At 42.4% G+C, this 25,695-nt stretch overlaps 1 protein-coding gene across 3 annotated transcripts in view; it reads right to left on the reverse strand.

The window, feature by feature from the left end:
* ahrra (aryl-hydrocarbon receptor repressor a) overlaps nt 1–25,695 on the reverse strand; it is a 55,840-nt gene that overhangs the window by 26,039 nt on the left and 4,106 nt on the right. The window contains exon 1 of one of the 3 annotated variants that reach the window (XM_031872335.1): nt 24,571–25,688. The exons of the other annotated variants lie outside the window; for them this stretch is intronic. The gene's annotated coding sequence lies outside the window, so the exon portion shown is untranslated. Of the gene's footprint in view, nt 1–24,570; nt 25,689–25,695 lie in introns of those variants that run through there. 3 annotated transcript variants of the gene reach the window in all.

Here is a 25,695-nt window from a genome sequence, read left to right on the forward strand (position 1 = left end):
AAAAAAAAAAAAAAAAAAAAAAAAGGCAGAAAGAGAGGAAAAGATAAAGAGAGGCTGGGTGGGAACTGTCATAAAATGAACAGAGAATGAGATTCAAAGTCTTTTTTCCCACCGGACAATAAAACATGAAAAAGTATGTGTTAGAAGGATGGAGAAATCCTTCCCTGGCTCCACTGTGCTGTGAAGGAGAGTCTCCAGAGAGAGCGCTCCAGATGTGTCTCAAACATGCCTCGAGTTTCATTGTGATACTTAGTGGGTCTTAGTGAAGCGGACCCGGGGTTTTCTATTTAAGTCTGGCCCAACACCAGGGCCAGATGGTTAGTACATGAGAGATAGAGAGCAACAGCTTTGACCTTAATTGTTTAACAGTTATCTTTAAGGTAGTTGTACACAGCACCCACCAAATGACTTCGTAGTTTTGGTTTATTAGCTTCCACCAAGATGATGAACACCATTCCTCTGCACCAGTATCACTGTCTGGAGTCCTCATCATTACTGCATATTTAAAAGTGATAATTACATGGACTTTGTGCTATGCGTGTAGGCTTTATCTTGCACTTGTTTTTGGGTCACCTGCAGGTACGGATCCTCAAAAAGGAAAAAGCTGGTGTTGTGTGTATTTATTTGCTATATGATTGTGCCATTAAGGTACATGTATATTTGAGGAAGAATTGGTTCTGACAAATGCAAAGGACATAACATCTCCCTCATTTCAACACGTTCACACTGAGGTGAAAGGTCACGGCTGACATCACCTCTCCTTTCCTGTCTCTCGTCCCCTTGCTCTACGGTCACTGCTTCTCGCTGTCTATGCATTTAGGCTAAGTATGCCACAACGGAGAAATTGTCCTCCAATCACCAGTGGTGAATTACCGGGGAAATAAAGAAAGACAAAGTAGTTAGACAGCGTTTTTTGCTATTTCTGGGGAAAAATGTCTACTAATCTGCTGATTTTAAAAATCGAAAACCGGGGTTTCTCAAAAAAAAATTTGGGGACCCATCGTTTGAAAATGACAAACCATCACAACCCAATTCACACCAGGCCTTATCTGAAATTTGTGCATAAATTAGCCTTCCTGATCATCTTCACTGCCATTTACGCATCATCGTATGTTATCTTGAATAGGTAAACCAGCCAGTTCGAATAGATTTTATTTTATGTGGGTGTTATTGAAAACATATACACATGTTAATACAAAATAATGATCCGAACAACGCGAGCATTCAAGCTCCGTCATGTGATAAACTCTCTTCTAAATAATTAGAGAAATTCTTATGTGAACACTGAATTATACAAAATAATCTAATTTTAATACATTTTTCTTCATCCTTAGGCTTAAATAGACAAAAACTAAACGCAATTAAGTCTTCATTCTTTGGCTGTTCCGGAAGCCAATTTATTTTGATTTATATTCTGCTAATTGTTCCTCTGGTATGTCAAACATTTGCTTCAAGGAGCTTGACAGTTCGATGGAAACGCTGCTAGCTAACATGCCATACCAGCTTTCTGCATCTCAAATTCATATTTTCTTGACTCCAAGCCAAACAAGCTGGTTGATATGCTGCCAACTGGAACATAAACTGTTATGCTTCTGGCTTCTTTCATGTAGTATTTGTTTTGGTTTTCTTTTTACTCTACATATGAGCCGAGTGTACATTTTTAATCTGGCACCGCGTCATAAGCTCCAATGTTTTTATGAAGCGCAGAATAAAAGACAGAGGATACGAACAGCAAAGGAGGAGGTGAAACCCTGCGTCTGATTGTTCGTTTCAGGTGCAGATTTGTGTGCACATTTCTGTGGACTGGCGGTCTTTGTGTGTGATCTCATCTGATCAGTGTCAGGTATGACAGCTCAGCATCCTGAAGGCGTTTGGGGGAAGCGTGTGCACGTGTGCAGCACGAGTGTCGCGTTCATGTGTGTGACTGCACAGCATCAGTGCTTTGTATCCAAGTGGCGTGTGTGTTTGTGCGTGTGTTTGTGTGTGCATGAACGCCATTTTTATGTGTGATTCCACCTGATCAGTGTTAACTCAGCTCTATATCCTAAAGGTGTGTGTGTGTGCCTATGTGGGAGGGAGAGAGCTGGGATTCCCTAAAGCGTGTTTAGTAAATCCTCAACCGGCACGATTCCCAGGCATCGCGTGCAGCAGGGTGGGACTCCCGAGCTAAACCACGCCTCTGCACACATACATACACACACGTATACACTCACACACACACACACACACACACACACACACATACAGACAACAGCTCCTAGCTGAGGCCAGTGTAATGTTAGGTACAGGGCTTAAGCTGGTGTCGTGGGAGGGTTAATGGATTTCAACCATTTATTCACCTGTCATCCCCATTAAATCCATAGCTGGTCCTTCCGTGACCAAGTGAGACCTCTTATCCCCATAATAACCCTCATCTGGTTAACCTCAACCCCGTTTACTCTCCGCGGTGTGTGTGTGTGTCAGTGGAAATGCACATCCCTTGTATGCTCGCGGCAGCATTAGTGGAAACACAGAATGATACTTATCTCATGTAAATAGGAAAGCAATGATCCAATGTACCTTCAGATTAACCCTCGACATGTCCGTGCTCTTTGCCATGGCTGCGACACCTTGAGACATATGCGGTTTTGAAGTTAAAGAGCAGGTTTGGCTGATGGGTCTCACATGTCGAGGAGGTTTCGGTCGCACTGTGGGTGGTCAGTGCACAGTAGATCAGAGCGCTGACAAGAAAAAAAACAGTCGCACTGTTGTGTGTGAGTGCGTCGTGGTGGTGTGTTCGAGGGAGAGTGCAGGGGGAGAGTGCAGCCTATTATGGTCGACTGGGCCCAAAACATGTCATTGCTGAGAAATGACACCGCCAAACTATTTTCAGTGAAACGCTTTTCATTTTCAACAATGTTGTAATTATACTGTAAAAGTGCAGAGAAACAAAGTCTGCCTCCTCCTTGGATTGCTGTAATATTTACAGGTGATGCTGGATTTTCAATTTGGAGAGTGTTAAAATTTGAATCCCAGTGAGAGTTTTTTTGGTGGGAGTGGTCCACATGGGTGGATTATTTGGCATCAAGGTGACCTATACTGTATAGAAGAACCATCTTTCAACAGGGGGATAATGAAACCCTACAAGCTCCAGCTTTACTGGGCGAGAGGACTGATCAGCAACTCGTTATGCTTCTGGGACAAAGAATACAGTAGCTCGCAAATTTTGCTTTGCTCATTGGAGTCGGGCAAGTCTCAAGCACAAGCACTAGCACACTCCCAAATCTAGAAGATCCTAACTAGACAAATGCACCACTCGCTGGTCTTCGCCTCAGGTTGTAAATCTCGACGAACAAGGCAGCTGTTCTAGAAACAAGCCTTTAAATGTCAACATATTTCTTCTGTCATGTCTGAAATACTGTGGTTGAGCATTTCTTTTTTTGGGATGGGTCAATTTATCATGTGAAAACCTTCAGAATAAAAACCCTTCTGTTGTGAGTTAGCTGTGTTACAAACCAGAGAGCTTGTAATCTGGCAATCTGTAACCTTAAAATTTGGATGTATAATGTGCTGGACATACTCCTTTATCTGTTTAACTACAAAGTAACAGGTAGAAATGGAGGAGGGCGTCTCTGGACAGATTGACTCCCTTATGTAGAAGGTTGTTTTGCTCTGCAGTTCACAGCCAAAGTGGAGCATATCAAAGCTGTTTAGTTGATCAGTTTGACTGATTCGTTAACCAGTAAGTGTTGAAGAACTCCCGCTTGGAAATTAACTCTATTAAGGAAAAATAAATGATGCATTTTACAGCTCGCAACTAGCCTCTTTTTAGCGTGTGCACACAAGTGTACAGCGCATACGGGCTAATGCGTGTCCATGTGTGCAGCCTTGATGCGTAAACCTGACACCATTACAACATGTGATGCACACCACCTGTGCAAACAGCACTACAAAGACTTCCCTGTTTTCATGGACTGGCCCTTTAATTGGCCTTTAATTGGGCCAGAGCCTCGCACAGTTAGGACAGTGAGACAGAACCAGACAGCTGTGGAACGAACAGGAGCAGAGGACGGGAGATTAACTGTGGCTGGAAAATGACTTTTCCCGACATCAACCAGTCGGTAATCTGTTATTTTCAATGGTGTGATCAGCAGTTTTGACAACGGCATGCATTATGACGCAGGATCTTTTATTAATAAAAGATATTTACATGAGGATAAATAAGCTTAAGCTGTTAGGTAAGGTGGCTGTCAGCACACACACACACACACACACACACACACACACACACACACACACACACCTCTATAGCCCAAAAATACTTGGTGATTTACAAACCACATCTGAGAAGTTGTGCAATGTTCAAACATGTGGCCAGTTCTGAAAACAAACCATGGCACGCAACGGCAGCGAGGTCATTTTATACACTGGAGAGTTTTACTCTCTACTCTCTCTCCTTTCTCTCCTTTCTCTCTGAATCTCTCTCAATCTCTCTGAATCTCTCTCAATCTCTCTTATTCCCAAAGGAGCACTTGTGAAGCTAACAGGGAAAGCGGTCAGACATTATTAGCTCAGCAACATGCCACTGAGTTTTTCCTGACATAGGTTGAAGCCCTTAAATAGACTTCACACTGCAGTAGGGACACGCAATGTCTTCTACTGTCAGAGCCATTGATCCTGAAGCAAGTCGGAATGAACTGGACACGGAACCGAAAAATGACAACGTAACAAAGTGAAATGGCACCGATCCAGATGATGGGTTGATGATCCGGGACAAGTGTACTAAAGCGTGTACTTAATGGTTGATAAGAAACATGTGACGGCTTCTTTAAGGTACCGCGTGATGTGTCATTTTCATGTAATCATTACCACACCCGAGTGGCAGGAAGCCAGAAGGTTGTCTTGCAGATTTTATAACCACTCTAACGCACGTCACCATCATTAGCCAATGGTATTTCACACAGAGACAACAATGTATTTGTCCAAAGTCATCTTTCAACATGCACAAATCCCCCCCCCAAAATATTATTGACCAATAACGTGCCAGAATACATCTTATTTAGGCACCAAGTACTGTTAAAAAGTCTTGTTTGCATGAGGGTAGCAAATTGGGAACCCGGCATGAAAATCTGTTTCTAGTGAAAATGTGTTTCCATGATTTGATTATATCGTCTTATGAATCCAGTATCATAAGGCAATTCAGGTTTTATAGGCCTTACTTCTTGAATTTGGGCGGAATGATCACACTAAAATACCCAGGAGATAATAACTAGAATAAATAAGATGTGAAGTTTGGTTCTAATCAGGGTAAGGAAGAGTTGATGTAGAGTTTATCCACCTTTGTGGCCTGAAATAAATATTTATCAAGTAAAATGTAAAACTCACTGAATAGAGGTCATATGGAAATACTTTAAAATGTCTATAAAGTAAAGGAAGAATAAAAACTGGAGCAGATATGAACATATTGGAGATAAAAGAAGTGTGAAGACACTGTGAAAAGCCAAAGATTCCTCCACTTGTTTTCCATATCCTGCATTTGATTGAACCGATTCAACAGGTGATCAGAATTTTTTTATATATTTTTTACGAGAAGATTCAGCAGTTGTAAATCCAATGAAAGCAGCATGTGTGGATCCATTGTTCTTTGTTCGTTTATGTGTGTGTATTGCACATGTCTGTTTATGTAGGCAGCATCCTGTGAAGAAGCGGAGGGAAATCATGCCATTGTGTTGGTGTATGTCGACACCTCCTTCCTACTACCCCCCCCCCCCCGCCTCACCAGCGCTTCAACTGAAACAGACGCACAGCAATAGAAAGTGGGTTATTCTTTTGAACCTCTAGACTATTTTTGAAGGCCTATGCTCTGTAATACTGAAGTTTTATCATTTAAAAAAAAAAATCCAGGTTTTAATAACTTTAATAATGAACTTTAAATAAATAGTAAGCTGATAGTAATACATTGTAGAAATAGTTAGCTTGACATAATGGATAAATAGTTAGCTAAATGTAACAGATAAGTAGTTGAAATATAGTTCGCTAAAAGTAATAAATAGTCAAGATAGCTACCTAAAAGTAAGAAATGGCCAAAATAGTTATAAAATAATATACGGTAGGAAAAACTAGACGTAGCACATAAATGGTCGAAATACTAAGCTAGAGGAAATGGAGAAACGGTCGAAATTGTTTGCTAAAAGTAATTGTTTGCTAAAATTAAGTAATAACTGATTGAAATAGCTAGCTAGATGTAATGGATATGTGGTCGAAATAGTTAACTAAAAGTGATAAATGGTTGTAATAGTTAGGTAAAATGTTGTGCAGGCATCACAATGCCAGGTGTTCCTAATGTTAAATGCTGGATATTTTTCTTTGGAGCCAAATCCGTCTCATGCGACTTTCATATGTATTCTTCTGCAAAATTCAGGGAGAAAATCTACAAAAGGTGCAACTCCATCAGGTCTGGTCACCAGATCCACTCACTGTCGTGCAAGACATGGAACACAAGAATCCTCTTTGGAAAAGCATGAGTGGGGAACTGAACATCCTCTAGGAAGCCCCAGGACATGACAGAAAAGCATATATGTACATAACGCATGACACGCCCTTAAATTTACATTTACCCACATTCAAACTGGATGCAACAGCTGTGTGCAGAATGAATTAATACATGTAGTACTAGTACGAGAGATGGTGAGATGGAGGGGAGGATACACATATGGAGAGAGAGATGGAGTGGCACGAGTTCCCTATAATGTATTGCTTCCACAGGATGCCCTGCACGCTAAAAGGAAACCATAATTGGCCTTGATCACGCTCAGCCATTGAGACATATAGTACAAGTGACTGGCAGTGGAGAGATAGGGAGAGATAGGGAGAGAGACAGAGAGAGAGAGAGACAGAAAGGGAAGGGAAGGGAAGGGAAGGGAGGGGGAGATGGTAAGGCAGTGTGACAGAGTGATTTTTCTGAAGAGGATGAACTGTAAATATTGACCCTGGAGAGGACAATATGTGTGTGCAAGATGCGTGTGTGATATTATTTCTCTGCTGGTGCAGAGAAATGATATCACGATAGCGACTCACACACACAAACAAACACACAAACACACACACACACACACACACACACAATTCAAGTTCTTCACTGGTCTGGAAAATGCAGTAGCTATGAATCTTATTGAGACGAGATAAATGTGGTTTTAGAATTGTTCCAGTAGTTTACGTGTATAGTTTTGGAACTGAGAACTTTTTAAACATGGAAGACTCTTAAAATGTTACAGTACAAACCCTTAAACCACACGCAAGAAGGTAAGATGTTTTTTGTTCCTCATCATATGATGTATGAGTTTAAAATTCTTCGCCTCAGCCGTCCAATGCACAGTGTTAATGGAAATGCGGCAGCCCACCTGAAAGAACTTCTTAGCCCCAAATTTCCCAAACTCTACAAACTGAAATCAGATGACCCCTTGACCTTTTGCACCCCATGACTAATCCTCACAGCAGATCGGGCCTTCAGCTCAAATATCCCCCATCTTTGGAATGCACTTCCCCACCATCTACGAGCGCTACAAACATTTGTGTCCTTTAAAAGAGGCCTCAAAACCTTTTAGTTCGAGAAGGCTTTTCATTCATTCATTTTTTTGAATTGTAGCACTTTATCTTTTGATGAAAGGTATGATAAAATTAATTATTACAATCTGTATCGACTATGTATTAATAGTGAGTTATTGGTTATTACTTTTTTATTTGCCAAGATACTCACAGCTGCCCAGGATTTAACGAGCGCTGAGCTACTTTTCACTTCACTCACATATTCATCATAAAGCAATTTCTACTGTAAGGGTTCATGAACAGGGTTTGTAATTTTCAATACAGATCCTGGGATAGGGTTTTAACTCTTTTTATGTATATATATATATATGTATATATATATATATACATATATATACTGTATATATATATATGTGCATTTATGTGTTTTTACTATACGCTAATTGAAACCAGCTTTGCTTTTACACTCTCCTTGATTCAAGACCGGTATGTGGAGCCTCGGAGTGTGGGACAGAGCGTAAAAGCAAGTATCTCACGCCAAAAGCGTGAGAGCTGGCAACCCTGCTCACAACAAAGATTACAATTGTCATGACACAGACTCGCTCGCCCTTCTTCTCTCCCTCTTCCTGCATCTCTCTCCCGGCCCTTGTCCTGGTATGCCCTCCCTCCCTCTGTCACGCCGCTGTCCCTGTTGAGCGACTCATGCATGGATACAATGTGCTCCACTGTGCTCTTTGAAGGCTAGCATTACTGTTCACACGCAATCTGCACCGAACACCGATATGTTTCTCCCTCTTTCTCGCTTTGGTTGTTTTCTCTCTTCCATCTTTTATCCCTTCTTTATTTTTCTGTTTCAAGTCAGGGCTGGGGAAACTGGTAAACCTTCAGAAATATTTACGATTGTATCGCATATTCCTACATTTACTCAAGTGAAGGTAATAACAAATTCCCTTAATGTAACAAATTAAATTCATCGCGTACATTTATAAGTAATATTTTTACAGATTCACACATTCTCGGTTATATTTACCCTCATTTATCCTAAAAGCTTAGTTCCCGAAATACGCAGTATCTGCTGAAAATGAACAGCTTGCATCTTTCTTCGATTACAGATTTACAACCTCTCTTGCTCGCAGAGTAATGAGCATAAACAGCCACTGGTCTCACCACAATCGCATTGTGGAAACTAACCTGATGCTCTTCCTCTAATTATTTCAAGTGCACCACAAACCGAAATCGCATTACGTCTGTCTGCATTTAGGAGAAAAATAAAAGTTGAACCTTTAAATGAACTTGATGTAGGTTCACAATTACTGTGTGTCATAGCGATTACATTTACATTCATTTGTATAAAAATGTTGATGACCGGTTCCCCCCCCCCCCCCCGTTATTCATTTCAAGAAGAAATATTCAAACATACAGGCTCTCAATAAGTAGTTCAAAAGTAAGTTCTAAGTCTTTCCTATCATCTGTCAATTATTTCCATGTGCTCGACCTCAGGAATCTCTCCTGGATATTCAGAGCATGCCACTACCACAGCGGGAATATGATACCTGACTTTCTTTCTCCACCTCTCCCCTGTTTTTCCCCCTCTGAGTCTCAGTGGCAAAAATATTCCCTCTCTCTCTCTTTTATTTTATCTCACTTTTTTATCTGCTCCCCTGTGTGGACTGACTCTTAGTGTCATTCCCTCATGGCTCGGCAATAAGCACAGTACGGTGTGTGTGAGATTTAGAGCACACACAGTCAATGTAAATGTACACGTATGCACACACGCACACACACTACTACAGTAATACTACACTACACAAAAGCCCGCCTTAAAGAGATAGCGCGCGGCTCTCTCCCGGCAGCCACAACATGTTAGAAACTCCACTTTTAAAGGGTCAGCATGTCTATTTTTGGCTCTCTGCGCTCAAAGCATTCCTCCGCAACACACATGCAACCTGTGGCTGCGGAGTGGTAATGCAACAAGGTCTGAAGCTGATTTTCAGATTAAACAACTTGACTTTTGCAAAATTTCAAATTTTAACCATATTTTTACAGAAAACATATTCAGGGAATTAATTCCGATGATGATACTCCTGTTGTTCTTGCAACATTCTGCTTCTGGGGATTCATAGGAACGATCTCTTTATGTGGTGGGTGTATACATAGGAAGTTATCGCTTTACCTCATCAACCACATGTGACTCAATGATGCCAGTTGCTAGTGCAGGTGAGAGTCAACTCCTCAGTGATCATTTCTCTTTATCTTTGACGGTCTCTCTGTGTGGAAGACTTCCTTCTCTGTGTGTTGCAATGAGATGGAACCTCGCATTGTCCAGTCCTGACCGGGTCTATCCATCCGTCTGTCTCCTCCTCTCCGTCCTCTTGTTTCTGTCTCGCTGCCTCTCCCCAACACCTTTCTATCCTCTCATCACCTCTCCACCACCAGGATAGCCCACGGAGGAATAAACAGTAACTGGGGATGACAGCGAACCAAAGACGGCGGGCTGGGATGAAAGTGAGTGCCAGTGATCAGAACGGGTTTAGTGAAGACGGTGAAACAAAGGGATCATTCATAAAATACTTGCAGATTCCTACAAAGGTCTGGTTTGTTGGACGAAGGATGTGTCTGAGACCGGATACAAATATTAACTAACAGGGATGTTGAAAAGATGCTCACAAAAATAACATTGCATCCCTTTACCAATCCATATTATTTCAGGACACGCTTTTGTGATTTAATCAAATAGAGGCGTTTCCTCAAACATCCTCAAACATTCATCAGTTTGTATTTGTATATACTGTACATTTAGTATCTCTTGCTACCAAGGGCTTCTTGACATTTGCTGCCAGCCTTCCTCCTCACTTGAACATATGTTGGGGTGATTAGGAAGACACAAATGGACAGTGGTAGACTTTTAATCTATTATTCTGCTGCCAGGCCCCCTTAGTTACTGTTGCTAAGCCTGTTAAGCTTTCTGTTCCTGCACGACGCATGTAGTTTACAACGGCGGTCTTAGCTTTGTCTTAAAGGCTCAGTGTTCACTTCAAGCACATGAGCATATATGCCGGAACGTACTGTAAATATGTGCGAGCACACACACACCTAGCGGTCTCAAATATTATTACCTGCACTCTAGCTGCATAACCAGAGTGGACATTTTGACACTTAGGCTACACAGAGTGGACAATAATTCTTTACAAGCTGAAATGAGATTTTCCAGCTCATCAAATCTCAGTTTGTGTTTTTTGTCATGACATCACCGGGAGGGGAGGGGAGCCCGCGAAACAGCCTCAATATGGCCTGGAAATTGACTGAGAATTTGGCCGGGAGAGGTTGCATGAGAAGGAGAAGGACTTGAAGTAGCGGGGAGGAGAGGCCTGCCAAGAGTAAAGGCTCAGGCCTGAAGGCTTTTGGCAGGTGTTTTGACTCTGCTATCCATCCAGCTGCTGACTTAAAACATGGGAATCTATTAGCCTTAAAGACAGGTTGTAATCTCCATAATCTTCTGTCCTTTTACCAATTTCTAAGAATCCTGCAAATGTACAAAAAACGCTTGTCTGACTAGTAGATGAAGAGATAACCATATGCAATCATCCAACAAAATGACTTTGTTTCTGGAAAATCTGAATCATAGTTAATTGTCTACCACAGCAGCCTCAGCCTCATGAACGATCATATGGCTCTGCCAATTAGGTCAAGGTCTGAGAGTTTTCTACATGAATTGGCCCATCTGACATTTTAACAAAGATGCTGGTCCGAGGATGGATGGATGGAGAATTGATATTGTGATGGCCCAATGAATTATGCAATAGGGTTTCTCTCCTTTTATTTTACGCCTCCCTTCTGCCTTTTTGCAACCCACATCCACCTCTCTCGAACACGGCCCTGTGTTAAAATCATTCATGGCATCAGCTCTCGCGACCCGTTGACCTCATTGCCAAAGCCTTCCGATTTAGTAGCCACAACGCTCATTTACAAAGACACGACGGTCGGGTCTAAATCGTGGTCATGGTAAAGGGACAGGTGAGAGCAACAAAAGTAAAGAATCGGCAGCCTTAGTCACAAAGGCGAAAACAATGAAAAGTGAGTGAGTGTGGGAGGTGTGCCAAAGCCGCACCAGCAGGCAGACAGGTTGAGGTTGTGCAGGCCTCCAGGCAAAGGAGTGGTGGCACCACAAGAGAGGAAGGATTAAATGGAAGATTAACAAGCTCTGAGATCACAAAGCAGACAAAACAGACAGCTGCATTGACGTAGGAATAAAATGACAATGAAAGTGATATGTCAAGAAAATCATGTATGATAAAAGGAGCCCCGATTATTTAAGTGGAATTAAATAAATATGTCTATACTACTGCTATATATTCAATATCACCAGTGTAAACTCACTGAGGGAGGCCGCCCTGTTGAGTTTGTGACTTTTACATTTTTCTGTAGTTAGTTCTTTGGACTTGTTTCCCATAAGAAGCCACAGATAACTCCTTTGTTTAAGCCAAGGCGAAAGACAAAGGATTTAAAATGTGAGCAGATGGTGGATGATCTGTTCGCTTTTAAAGAGATCCAACGGCACATCTGATCGAGCGAGAATACCATTGACAGGCACAGGACAATCCGCATTCGCTGCTCCTGTGTGTGTGCATGAGAGGGGATATTTATAAAACCATCACCACATTATCATGCCCGAGACATGTGGGCGGGTGTGGCATCTTCATCCTTAACTCGTTTAGGACATATTGAGGTCATTTTCCCCGGGTTTACACAACATTGCGTGAGAAGGGAAGGGTATCCGGTGGATCCAATTGCCCTCTGTGAGGGAGGCAGCGCCTCTATGAATGTGGCCTTTGAGTGGCGAGAGGCCAGTAGACATGCAGACAGCCTGTACTTACTGTAACTGGGAAATAGGCCTGATGCGACTTCAAACAGCCACAATGATGTTATTATGGTCTCCCCCCCCCCACCCCCCTGCTCCTTCCCAAGCCTGTCTCTCTCTACTTTCTGAGAACTTGTTGCTCATGAGTCACAAGGAAGGAGTCTCCAGCAATCTGTTGTTTACCCTCACATTACCCATGGTAGGACAAATCAATGCTTCACTTCCAGTTTCAAAAAAAAGAGTTTTTTTGTTATCCCCCCCTCTAAGAGAGACTGAAGTCGATTTATCAAAAGCTATCATTATCTCCATTTACCCCGGAGAAACAGAAGTGGACAAAAGTGCTTTCACACTTCTATCTTTAATTTGTTGAGCAAAAGAATGACAAGAACATTAGACGCCATTGCAGTAGCCGGGGGGCTTACTGAAGAGGAAAAACAAGGAAATGATCCTTGTTATGGAGGTCAAAGAGGATCATTCTGAGGGGTATCATGACTCTTCCAATATAGTGATAAGCAATGCACCAATATAACTTTTGAGGTGATAACGCTGCACTGACTTTGCTCCTAACTTTGGGCAAACAAGGATTACACACTCCTTCGTTGTAAACTGGGTTATCCATATATCTTTAAGCCCAGATTTGCTGTTTTCCCCCCAGAAAAATCAAATGAGGGCTCCCAGCAAACATTTGACAGGCAGGTAATAGGCAAGAGGTAGAAAAGTTCAACATCATCCCAAGCAAAGCAACAATATGATGGCATACAGTAGCAAAGTAAAAAACACAAGTGAAAACAGCTTTTTGTGAACTTATATCAGACAGATATGGAAGTCCTGGTTTCACAAAATGATGCAGGTGGCAGGCAGCTACGGACGACGAGTGGATGTGACTCAGTTTTGACTTTGGTGCTATATTTACACATTCTTTCAACGTCGGTGGAGGCTGTCATATCACCATCTTCTCAGTGTCACAATGTTTGCTGGGCCTGGCTAACTTTTGATGGTGAGAAACTGGGTTAGACTTCAGAGGGACAATTCTATCACATTAAATTCGTCAAGTCATCCCTTAAAAAACACAAACTTTGTTCTGAGAGTTGTAGTTGTTGTAAAGCAAATGGAGGTTGTGGTACTTTATTCTGCTCCAAATTAACACTACACTATATTGACGCTAACGGTAGTTCTTTTCAAAATATATACCATATACATCTATTTTTAAAAAACAGGTAAAAGTGCATTTAAAATAAAAACAATTGTATCTCTTTCTGGTGATTTTTTGTTTGTTTTCAGTAAATAAAGATGTATAAGACTCAATAATATACTAAATGCCTAAATGCCTTTGTGGTAAGTTTAAAGGGCTAAAGATATGAAAGCTTTATATTTCAGGCTGTATAGTCAATATATAAACATGCCAAGACTCAGTTACCTCTTTAATCTCCCTGCTCTCAAGCTAATTGTTATCCCGCGGTGTGAAAAGCTCTTGCATGTGTTAATATGGAGACAGCGCCAGGGAAAGCACTGAGATCCATTACAGGGCAAGAAATACTGCGTAGGAAATAAAAAATGATTGAAAGATTATGGGAGTGGTTTATGAAAAATAAACATGGGTGGAAGCCACTTCCATCTCTTCATTTGACACATGACACTGTACAAAAACACAGATTAGACTGTCAATGCTCTGACTGGATAAATGTGGGTATGTGTGCGTGTGTGTGTGTGTGTGTGGGTGTGGGTGTGTGTTTGCGTGTGCGATGCATATTTAAAACATTTGCAATTTGATGATGAAAACAAACCCTGGCACATTAGCATGGAGAATTTCCCAGCTCCGCACGCGAACTTAGAGATGGGGAGGGCCCCAGAGTGTGTGTGTGTGTGCGTTGCTGTGGGTGAAGCCGGCAGCTGTTTAAAGTCAGTCTACAGTCTTACAGCGCACCATACCAATTTAAACACGATCCTCAGGGACAGGAACAGAGTCGGACACTTTTCTCCACCACTTCTTTCTGTCTTTCTCCCTCCTTCTCATTCTTCTTTCTTTTGTTGCGAATATCCACTATCAGAATTCAACAAACACCACGATGTCTACAACCCCGGCCTGTCGTGCACTCAGACCTCACTTATCTCGCTGCATTAGCCATTAGCTCCTGCACCTTATATGATGATCCTAATTGATCCCTTTGCTCTCTGTCATGTACCATCTTTGAGGGGTCGTGTCTTCGTTGCCTGATGAATAAGTCATTAGATCAGCGCTGTGCTCGTCCCTGAAAGGTCCAGAGGCTTGGTGCCCGTGGCTCCATTTCGAATGAGGTCACAAAAACAAAGGAACTTCCGACACGGACAACAGCTCTGCCATAATCTTCGCCGATGAAGTCAAAATTCAAATACTGAAAGAAGTTGAAATGTAAATTTAAGTGTAAGCGCTGAGTGAAGTTGAAGATTCGCTGAGAGGAGTTTAAAAAAGCCAGCCGAGGTGTAGGGGATGAATTGAGCTGCAGGCGTCCGTCAAAGTGAACGCCTAAAAAGAGATTAGTGCCAGCTCCAGTCTATGAATTGAAAGATGATGTCAGTTGAAATGTTGTCTGTAGTGAAAGCACAAGAAGGCAGTTGAAATGTTAGAGCTGGATGTGTCAGTTAAAGTGAAAGCCTACAGAGAGATAGTGCCAGCTAAAGAGTGTAAATTGAAAGGTGATGCCAGTTGAAGCGTAAGCCCCCACTAAGTCCTGAAAGCAGTTGCAGTAAATCTGCAAACAATCTAAGAGCTTGCACGGGTTAATAGTGGCAGTCCAAGTGTGAAAGGAGTTAACGTGTCAGTATAGAAGAGAAAGAGAGAGAATGCAATCAAAGTGTCAGTGGACATGTAAGTGGTAAAAGATGTTGAAATAAGAGATAAAACTGTAGAAATTAAACACAAATTACAGATTACCAACTGCTTCTCACCAAGGATATTCAAAACACAAACTAGTGCAACTCTGACAGCTTTTAAAAGTGTGTGTGTGTGTGTGTGTGTGTGTGTGTGTGTGTGTGTGTGTGTGTGTGTGTGTGTGTGTCAATTAGGGCTGCAGCAGGAACGACTTTTATTTCATTTGATCAGATTAGATAACCTTTGAGCGACTGCAGTAGCTATGAACTACCACATTTGTTTTTTTCTTCCTTTTTGTCAGTTGAAATTACAGTTTAAGGAACCTCAGAGAGCCTCAGAGAGCTTTCACCATAAACTCCCCCAGTGGGCCCTTAGTGTCGGTGATGTCAGTGAAACCGCCAGTGCAGCTATCCAGCATTCAGACACACACACACACACACACACAGAGAAACACAAAAACAACAGGAAAACTTAGCTGGTTTCAAGTTTTTCAGTAGAATTAACAATTTATAACACACATTTATAAATAAAGGAAACACTTCTAAAATTAGAGTCTTGAGTCAATAGCATTTTTTTTTGTAGTGTGTGCGTAAGTGTGGATATACACATCTGTGATTATGCTAAATCATCACTTCCCACTGGAGTTTTTCCTCATTGGCTTTAAGTGAGGTTGATAAATGATCGGATACAAGTTGAAATCCCTTGCACTGCCCGTAATTATTATATATATTTTTTTGCAGTGCACACATGCACAAACACGCACAAATCTCGAATAAATCCCAGTGAGCTTTCGGGCCTTTTTGCGGCTCTGTTTACTGTTGAACACTTAAGATACACCCTTCTTTCTCCTAGCTAACAAATAACGCCTGGGGGGCTGGAGGGCTGAGCCAAGCACAAGTCACGCAACTGCCTCGCTCTGTCTCTCTCTCTCAGTCAACCCCCCCCCCCCCCCCCTCCCCCCCCCCCCCCCCCCCCCCGACCCCCCCCCCCCCCCCCCACCACCATCACACACACACACTCTGGCCATCCTGACTCACTGGATACCTGGCTGCCTGGGTGAGACATTTGCCCCTGCAGAGCTGTCCCTCTTTAACAATGTGCCTGGACGCTGTCAAGTCAGAGACCATCCCGCTGCGGCTAACTGATGTTTGACTTCACCTTGTCTTCCTTCGTGGCGCCCAAGTAAAAGTGTATGTGTGTGCATGTGTGATAAGATTGTCTTCACCCGCTGTTCCTCCAGCTGTACCCTCTGCTTGCGTCTCTCTCCACCCTAAAAATATTTTGTCAGATTCACTCATTCGATCATAATTCAGCAGAGAGCAGGAGTTCACGCAGAGTTCAGACTGCTATGGGTGCACAGAGTGCAGCGGAGGCCTGCCAGCCAACAGAAAAAAACACACAAACCCTTTAAATATCCTCTTGCATCACATTCTTTATCTTCAAATAGCCCTTACTATGGCCATTTCTCACTGAAATACATGTTTTGCAATGTACAGGATGCACAGCAATATGTCTTAGTTCAGTGCCAGTTACATTTTGTGTGGTGGGCTTACAACACACTCAGTCCGAGATTGAAAAAAAAAGCTATTCCCCACCGAAGCTTCTCCAAGTGACCCTAACTTTATATGACATGATCTGAAGGACTATTTTTACTTGGGGGAGTTACGTGCTCCTGTTTTCCCGTATCAGATACTGATGAAAGGGGACCTCATCTGGCTGATGGTAGTTAGCGTATAGAGCTGTACCGGGTCAGATGCCACCTTTGCTTAGTGATCTTTCCAACCACATGGAAACATATCGATTTACATTAGGGAACAACAGCAGGGACCGGGCCACTGTTGCACACTGAAGCATGCTTCAATTAAGATAAATGGAGGTGACAGACAGAACAAACGGTCTGGTGTACAGTGCGTCCGGGCACAACCTGATGACATGTAGTACTTGTGGAAGTCATGCCATGCGAGTCTTCAGAGAACAAACACAGCCAGTGATTCTGCTTATAAAAGGCTTATGCTTCGGTTTTCCTTTGCATTAATTCCATCACTCGACTAAGCGCTGGCAAACTGACTGCAGGTTTAAATCATAATTTCTTAAGGATTCAACACTTTTTTTTTTTCCGGCCAAGCTGGCAGACCAGGATCACGATGCGTTCAGGTGAGGGTTGCAGAACGTAGAGACAAATGTGACGCAGACCACAAAAACATTGACTGAGTTTGCTGATGCAGTTCAAACACCACTTTCCTGTGATTTCTCCCATTCGCACCACTTGGCTGCTTTATGGTGTTGTTCCTGTGAGACGTTGATCAGCGTCGTGCCAGAGCCGCAGTGTCGCTGAGTTCACTCATCAGCCACTGTGAATAGACTCTCCATCCACTCGGTTTAGCCATCAACAGATTGCATTACTGACACCAGTGAGCTTTTTATTCGAGTGGCCATGTTAAATTGGTTGTGCTGTAGCTAATAGGCCTTTGGTGTTCACTCGGAGGCAACAGGGGAGTGAATCTATGTCGTGTCATCAATCAGTTCATTGTGGACTGCCTCCGAAGCATGCGAACGGGACAACAGAGGGACACAGACAAGCTTGACCATAACAAAATCCGATTCTTGGATTCTACTATTGATTTGGTTACTTGTACAATTGTAATCCTAATTAAGGCCACATGTAGGCCTTTTTTTATTTGGTCATATTAGGCATTCCAGCATTGCTGCAAAATTGATTCAGTTTTCAAATTCAGTCATCTTATAATAAACAGTCACAAAACTTTTTTTCCCTAAACTCAGGAAGCGGTTTCTGAGCAGAAGTACCCACATGCCACAACAAATAAGAAAAGGATTGTTCCGAGGCTTAATGAGTTATCAAATCTCTCAAAGCTCTCAAAATGTGGCTTTGGGTGGGGCCGAATCTGTTAGCCATATTGCATGTTTGCATGGAGATCAACAAAGTCTATTTGTTTGCTGTGTGGGGGATGAATATAAATTGGCAATGTGAAATGAGTTAATCTAAGCCAAAAGGGCTGTAGTTGGGGTTACGCATGCTAGAGTGGCGCGCCTACAAAAATAGAACGGATTCACTGAAAACCAACAGCAGAACAAATATTTGATAGAAGAAATGTGTCTGCCAATAGCATAACGGCCGTGGACTAACTACAGTTTGCACACCCTATGGACTTGAAATATACTTGCAGCATGTGAGCTTTCTAATTGAATGCCATGATATAATAAACCATGTAAGACAACAGCTGGGACTTGTCAGCTTGTTTGTAGCGCCGCTGCATGCTTAAAATGCTTCCATAATATAATTATCAACTCGAGCTCCGGGGGCTTTCGGTGCGCTTGTTGCTTCCCTCCTTGTCCCTCTGAGCCTTCCTTGCTCAGGCAGAGCGGCGCGCTAGGCGGTAGCTGTGGCAGTAATTACACAAGACAGCTTCCAACAATAGTGTTGGGCCAACAAAGGCTTCTGCTCACTCTTCATGAGTCCTGGCTGTCTATTCACACTCACTCAAACTCAAACACACACTCTACCCGTCTATTCACACACACACACACACACACACACACACACTTGCACAAAAACACACCTCCCACTGCTCCATGGCCGCCACTAACTGTTACAGTTCGCGTCTAACGGGGGGGCCCCCCCTCAGCACTGATTTGAGTAATTCACTTATGGCCTTTTGTGATCCCAGGGGGCTCTGTTGGCCCCCCCAGGACAACAGAGCCCAGCTCCACTCAAGCGAGTTCAGTGTCTGTGGCACGAGAGGCCAGGCAGGGACAAAGCCAGTGTCATGCCTTTGATTCAAGCAACTAATGAGTTAGCTGTGAGGATCCTAAACGCATAAAGCGGCTTCTCCATTCATGGTTCTCAACACATACAAGGGATTAGCATGGCTGGCCTGTCGCGCTAGTTAACAGCTATTGTGTGACTGATTACTGTAGAGGGGGCAAACATACATGCAAGAGGGTGGGAGAGTGAGCCGACATGCAATTGATGTGCAATTTAGCATGGAACCATTGGGCGGGTAATGACTATGTTAGCCGCAATAAAGGAAATAAATATACATATACACACACACACACACACACATACATATATATATATACAGTATAAACATTTTAATTGTAAATGTATTGAAGATGATCTTGATATTATTTTAGAAGTTGTTCTACTTCCACAAACACAACTCTTGGGGAAATCTTTTTATTGTGTGTCTATGATACACTCCAAAACTCACTGCATCAAAATTGACCCACGCATTGGGTCTAAATAGCACAGACACAGAGCTGGGTAAACTGTAGCCAGGACCCATGGGTAGAAAACAATTGGGTCCAAATCGAACCCAAGATGATGTATTATTTTGACCCAGTGTTCGTGTTTTTTTTTTTATATTACTGTAACGGTTAGTTTCCTGAATTAAAATGGCTGTTTTGACCCAGTGTTAGACATAAAAAGCTCAAGTTTTATCTTAAAACAAATTTAACAAATTATTCTCAACCATACTATAGAGCCTATTGTATTTCAGTTTGGGTAAATAATCCCAATAAAAAATATTATACAATAACTCTGGTTCAAAACAACCCATTGCCAATGGTTCTACCCATGGGTCCTGCATAAAGTTAACCCGCTGTTGCTGTATTGACCAAATCACAGGTATGAAAATGGCCAACTCATACGGTAAATTGCTGCACAAAAAATAGTCTGTATCTAAATTTTATTAGTCATTGTTGTAAGTATATTACTTTAGCGTATAAACCTATTTCTGTGTTCTCACTCACAACTAATGAACAGGGGTTTAGCATGCCAAAATAAAGGACAGGAATGATAAGACCCTGAGCACTGGTATTAGGTTAGTCATAACAGTGAGAACGCATTAACATTTACACTGGAAATGTATTAAGCGGCCATACATCTACGTTTGTATATAGAACCTGTAGCACGGAATTACAGACATCGCATGTGGAGGAAAGAGGAAGGAGAAAAGCCTGAGCACTGGCATTTAGCCTGATCACGCACTCCTCATGAAGCACATGGAGATGAGAGGTGATTATCTTTCACAGAGGTCAGTGAAACAAACAGAAGAGCAGAACCCCATAGGGGGTGAAAGGAGGAGAGAGAGAGAGAGAGACACAGGAGTGTTAGTCATGGTCACAGAAAAAAGGAGAGAAAATCGACATGTAATGAATGAAACACAGTAGACAGAAATGGAGTGACAGGGCGAATCTGTACCCCCAATTTGATGATGATAATCACACGTAAGAGTAAATTTTCTCTGCTTCAACAGCATACACGCACAAACAGATGAGGATGTTGTAATCTATTATCTCCCTGGATGCTCTTAATCAATACGCATCACGGGGTCTTATGAGGGTTTAGTGATGTGAAGCTACATCAAATGATCTGATGAACTGTCAAGAGAAAATCGTGACAATGTGACCTGCTGGCAGTAATGCTGGTTTTAAAAAAATATCACGGAAGCTCAAATACCCCCTTTGTGTCCGCTTAGCATCACCTTTCATTACTCATAATGTAAATGTCTTGTAATGTACCAGCCCCGGGTGAACTGGAGATGTCGTGCCACCAACACTAGAACAGCGCTGGCCAGTCTACTTGTGTCTGTCTTCAGGCTTGTTGTGACATATGACATTCAACTGATATGATGGGCTGATGGGTTAAAGTCCTCGCATCCTTTGGGCTTTGAAGCGTTGCGTGTTGGAGGACTCAAACGTCCAATCGCCCTACGCAACTAAGGCATCGAGAAATCTCACAGCTCGTCAAGTTCAACTGATTCCTGGTGTTTTCTATCTCCTAATCCCTCCATAGCAGTGTGATCGGGTCAAACAACAGGGGAGAATGTAAAGGTCAATGGCTTTGACCTTCAGTGAGTTTGAGAGTTCACTTCAAAAAAGGTACAGACAGATGTAACAAATGGGTTAATGAGCTGTGCACTCAACCGAACAGGTCGCTGGCAAGTTAAATTATTTGAATTATTATTATCATTCTCATGAAATGGTCAGTAAACAAGTGTCTACAGCCATGTTAAAGAAAAAAAGAAGAAATCGTTCTTCGCACCTCTAAAACTCACTAATTAACATGTTATATCTCTTTTGTATATCCATACGACTATGTAAGTGTAAATACGTCTTTGTGCTAAGCTAAGATAACCTGCTGCTGCATGAAGCTTGTGATATGTGGTATTAATCTACTCATCTAACTCTCAGTGAGTAAGTGAATAACCCTATTTTTCAAAATGTTTAACTACAGGATTGTTTTAATGATGAAACAAAATATGTCTGGCTTAAGCGTGAGTTTAGGGTAATAACATTGCACAGATCTGTGCCGTGTAAGGAGTCTAAGAGAAGGTGAACAAGCTGCCAATACTACCTCCTGGCAACATTTAGCAATGCGAACAACCGTGGGTCGCAGTCTATGACTCACTGGAAATTTCCAGAGCTGAGCTTTTTGTTTCAAAAAACTCAAAACAACAGTGAATTGACCACATCTTGACCTTTCTAATGCTGAACCTTTTCACTTCATTTCTTGTCCACGCGGCTTGCCGATTTGTCTTGGCCTCTGCCCGACAGTTTTGTCTGCCTTTGGGTTGCGGAAGGAAAAAGTGTGGGGTCACCGAGAGTTTAGTAAACACGAAGTCCGTCCATAATGTGACCCGATACACATTTCGCCCCTTGAGCAAAGACTCCATTCAGAAACAGCTATCATGCTGCTGCACTTCCCTTTTTGGGAAAAGCGAATGATGTGCACACGTATTGACTGGATTTGACACAGATTCGACATGGAAAAGGATTAACACACATTTGAGGGGCCATACGACCATGATATTCTCCGAAAATTGGTAGATGGATCCAGACTGATTGCTTTGTCTTGTTCCCTCCTTCCTCTATTGCACGATGGCGGGCTGGTTACAAAACCGTCTCCTGTCTGCTGGCTGACGTCACAAGCGGCGTATGCCTGCCGTGAGTCTGCGGGCTCTGTGGCCTTTCTCTTCCTCTTTTATTAAAGCTCACCCAGCATTTAGAGGCAGACGTACACACATACCGAAACTGACTGGCACGCGTTTGGGAGACTATAGCGACACAGATACACAGCGCAGATCTAATCACTGTTGTATGGATTTCGCGTAGCAGTGAGGCGATCAGCATGCCAAGTTACCAAACTTTCATGTCTCTCATCAAATCAGGGCGGATCATTCAATGAAAGCAGAGAAATATAGCCCTGAAGTCATATAGATGGTTTAACAGGTTGTTCATGTCTCACTGAGGTCAGTGTGTAGTTCTATTTTGAGATTTGAAAAATAAAAAAAACAACAGGAGAGAGTGTAAATGAATGGAAAAACAGTGGATTATCTTTTTGTCTGTATTGTTTTTAAATGATTTGGGTTTATGTATTATTTTGCAATGGATGCATAGGATGCATTTTAGCTATAGTACAGGAAATACACCAAAGGAAGGCCACACACTGATCGCTGCTATCAGATATCAGTGCCACGAGGGTCAAGAGCTTGGATGGTGACAGACGGCGTCAAAATAAAAGTCTATCACACCTCATCGCACACACAGTCAAAATAACCACCAATTTCACACATCTAACACATTGTACAGGGTTCCATGTCACTGTGAAGCCACGCTCTGCTCCGAAAACAAACAACGGAAACTGTTCGAAGCATTCTGGGGATATGAACTGCTGATCGTCTTGGTCACAAGCTTACATGCTTTACAATTTACTTTTCCTCAAAGATTTCTTGTTTGAAAGTGTTCTGCTTTATCAGAGACACGGGGAGTGTGAGTGTGACCGCATTACACACACACAAAACCTACGAAAGGAGTGCCAACATCGCCTTAGATCTCATGAGATTCATATCATGTCAGCAGCTAACATTAATGCATTGGCATGGGTTACATTAGCTGATCTCAACCCTAGAGCGGTGCAATAGGCTGAACGTTAGGGAAGAGGGTCTGTCCTTTATTATGTGGTCTCCAGGTCCTCTGCCTTATAACCCCCATCTGATTCTCATCACAAGCCCCGTTGACTTCTACTCTCTCTGTTAGAGTCACTTTCAATTCATATTAGTCCAGCAACACAGGAAAAGAGAGGGAAGGAAGGAGTAAAGGCGCATGTCCCATTTCTTTGACACACTCTGAACTCAGTTATTTTACAAGATATCATGATTGCTTTTGAAATACAAAAAATACAAAAAAAAAAGTCTTAACAATAATACAAATTAATAAAAAAGGAAATATTTTTGCCTTGAGTTACCTGATCCTTTATGAAAGTATGGCCGCAACCTGATTAAATATTCGAAAACAAAGCAAAATTCTAGTTTCAAATAATGGGGGAAAAAAGGAGAGAAACACAATCGTGCAAAACAGACTGGAGGAGAATTAAAGGCAATCGGGCAGAAAGACAAAGGAGGAGGGATAGATAATCCTGAGGGTAAATATTTAACAAGCTCAGCAATTACAGAGACCTAACATGGAAGAGAAGGGAACTGCAGCCTGCTGACTGTCAACACACACACACACACACACACATTCACATGATCCTACTCGCTTGGGCATCTGCCTAGAAATGCTGAGAATAAAGATACCCTGACCTAAAATGAAAATTAAACAAAAAACATGGGACAAAGCCCGTAGGCTATGAACTGATGATTTGGATTCTTTAAAATTATTTATTTGTTTGAAGGGGCCCCTGGACTTGTGGCCCACTTTTTCAACTGGGGATAACTGCGGCAGCTGCATCACTATACACTAATAATGGACAAATATTTGTCCAGGCTGTCCATTAAAAATCTGCTTTTATAGTCGAACTGCAACAGAGTTAAAGTGTATGACCGTTTGAGTCTGAACCCTAGAAATGGTTCTCAGCCACGGGGAGATTGTGAGTTTTGGAATATAAATATCATTTTATAGCCAAATATATTTGTCATACATCCTTGTGAAACAGGTATTTTACGAGTGGACATTTGCACCCTGCAGGCAGAATAAACTAAATTCCATTAAAAAATAAAAAGGGAAATAAAATTGTATTAATCAATGTCAAAGTGCATGAAATAGAAATAGCACAAGGAATCGTCTCAGGTCCCGTATCTCATTGTGCCCGTAAGCACATTGCAGCTGAATCTCATGGAATATGATGAATAAGGGAAACTGGCTGAAGTGATTCTCTGTCTGGTGTCGCTTTTTATTTACTCACACACAGGCATTCAGACACACACGCACACGCACGCACGCACGCACACACACACACACACACACACACACACACACACACACACACACACACAAAGCCTGGAGGTGTATTTGCATGAAGTGCATAGGTACATACTGTTCACTTTGCTCCACCCTTGAGCAGTCACGCAACAGAGACGACCGGTAGAATCTCAGTGTGCTCCCGAAACAACCTGCCACCCGATTCTCTTCTTCTTCTCCTCTGTCTGTAAACCTTCAACTGTCTTACAGTGAAGTAGATCAATTCTGTGAATCTATGTCATAAAATGAGAAAAACAAATGATACAGTCCGACAGGCAGCCACTTGATCACAACTAACTGAACTAAACATCAGTGATGACTGCGTAGCAACTTCCCACAGTCCCCCCGGTGGACAGAAAGGAGAACTGCATCAGTGTGAGCAGGAAAATCTTCATTCCTCCTCTATAAAAGAATTTATAAATGCAAACAAAACTTAAGGCGGTTTCACAGCATGTTTTCGGTGAGTGACTCAGTGTTTGAAAGAGAAGGGGTGAGGAAAGAGGTTATGACTGTTGTTCCAAGCCACAGGAAGGATGTGGATATGTACTTGTTGCTCATCTAGATTCATCTGGAGGAGCTCTGGCCACACTCCATGTTGAAATATCAGCGGACAAAGCTGCGGCTCTGAGAGTCCAGTGAGAGAGGGAGGGCAGAGCTGTATACAGAACCGAATCCATCGTGTTCCACTCTGATTAATCTCGTTAGTGTGGCATTAAAAGCCAGCTAAGCTGGTCACTACTGCCACTGATAACAAGGCACCCAGCAGTGTTGGTGCAAACAAATAGAGGCTTTTGCACTAATGCATGTTCACAGAGTTCTTTGGAATATAAATAATTCCTGATAAATGACGCCTTTACCGCAAATGCTAGTGCCCGCACCGCTTCGGAAGATGAGCACAGAAAGCTATTAGCAGGCAAATACGCAACCCACTTCACGGCTCATTTACAACACACCTTTCAACACTTTTCACACACGTGACTGAACCCTCTCTGTTCTCTCTCGCTCAGTCCTGCAGTGAGGCAGCGGTTGTGGTCTTTATCTCTGCGTGATCTCTTATCCGGGAAAGGCACCCTTGATAAGTCCAATTAGCACCTGTCCTGCAACTTTGCGTGATGGCTAAGCTACATGAGCATTCGGGGTAGAACAAGTAACTGTGTGTGTGTGTGTGTGTGTGTGTGTGTGTGTGTGTGTGTGTGTGTGT

The sequence above is a fragment of the Anarrhichthys ocellatus genome, unplaced genomic scaffold (genome assembly GCF_004355925.1).
Source record: "Anarrhichthys ocellatus isolate YVR2014 unplaced genomic scaffold, GSC_Weel_1.0 scaffold63, whole genome shotgun sequence".
NCBI classification, from domain to species: Eukaryota; Metazoa; Chordata; class Actinopteri; order Perciformes; family Anarhichadidae; genus Anarrhichthys; species Anarrhichthys ocellatus.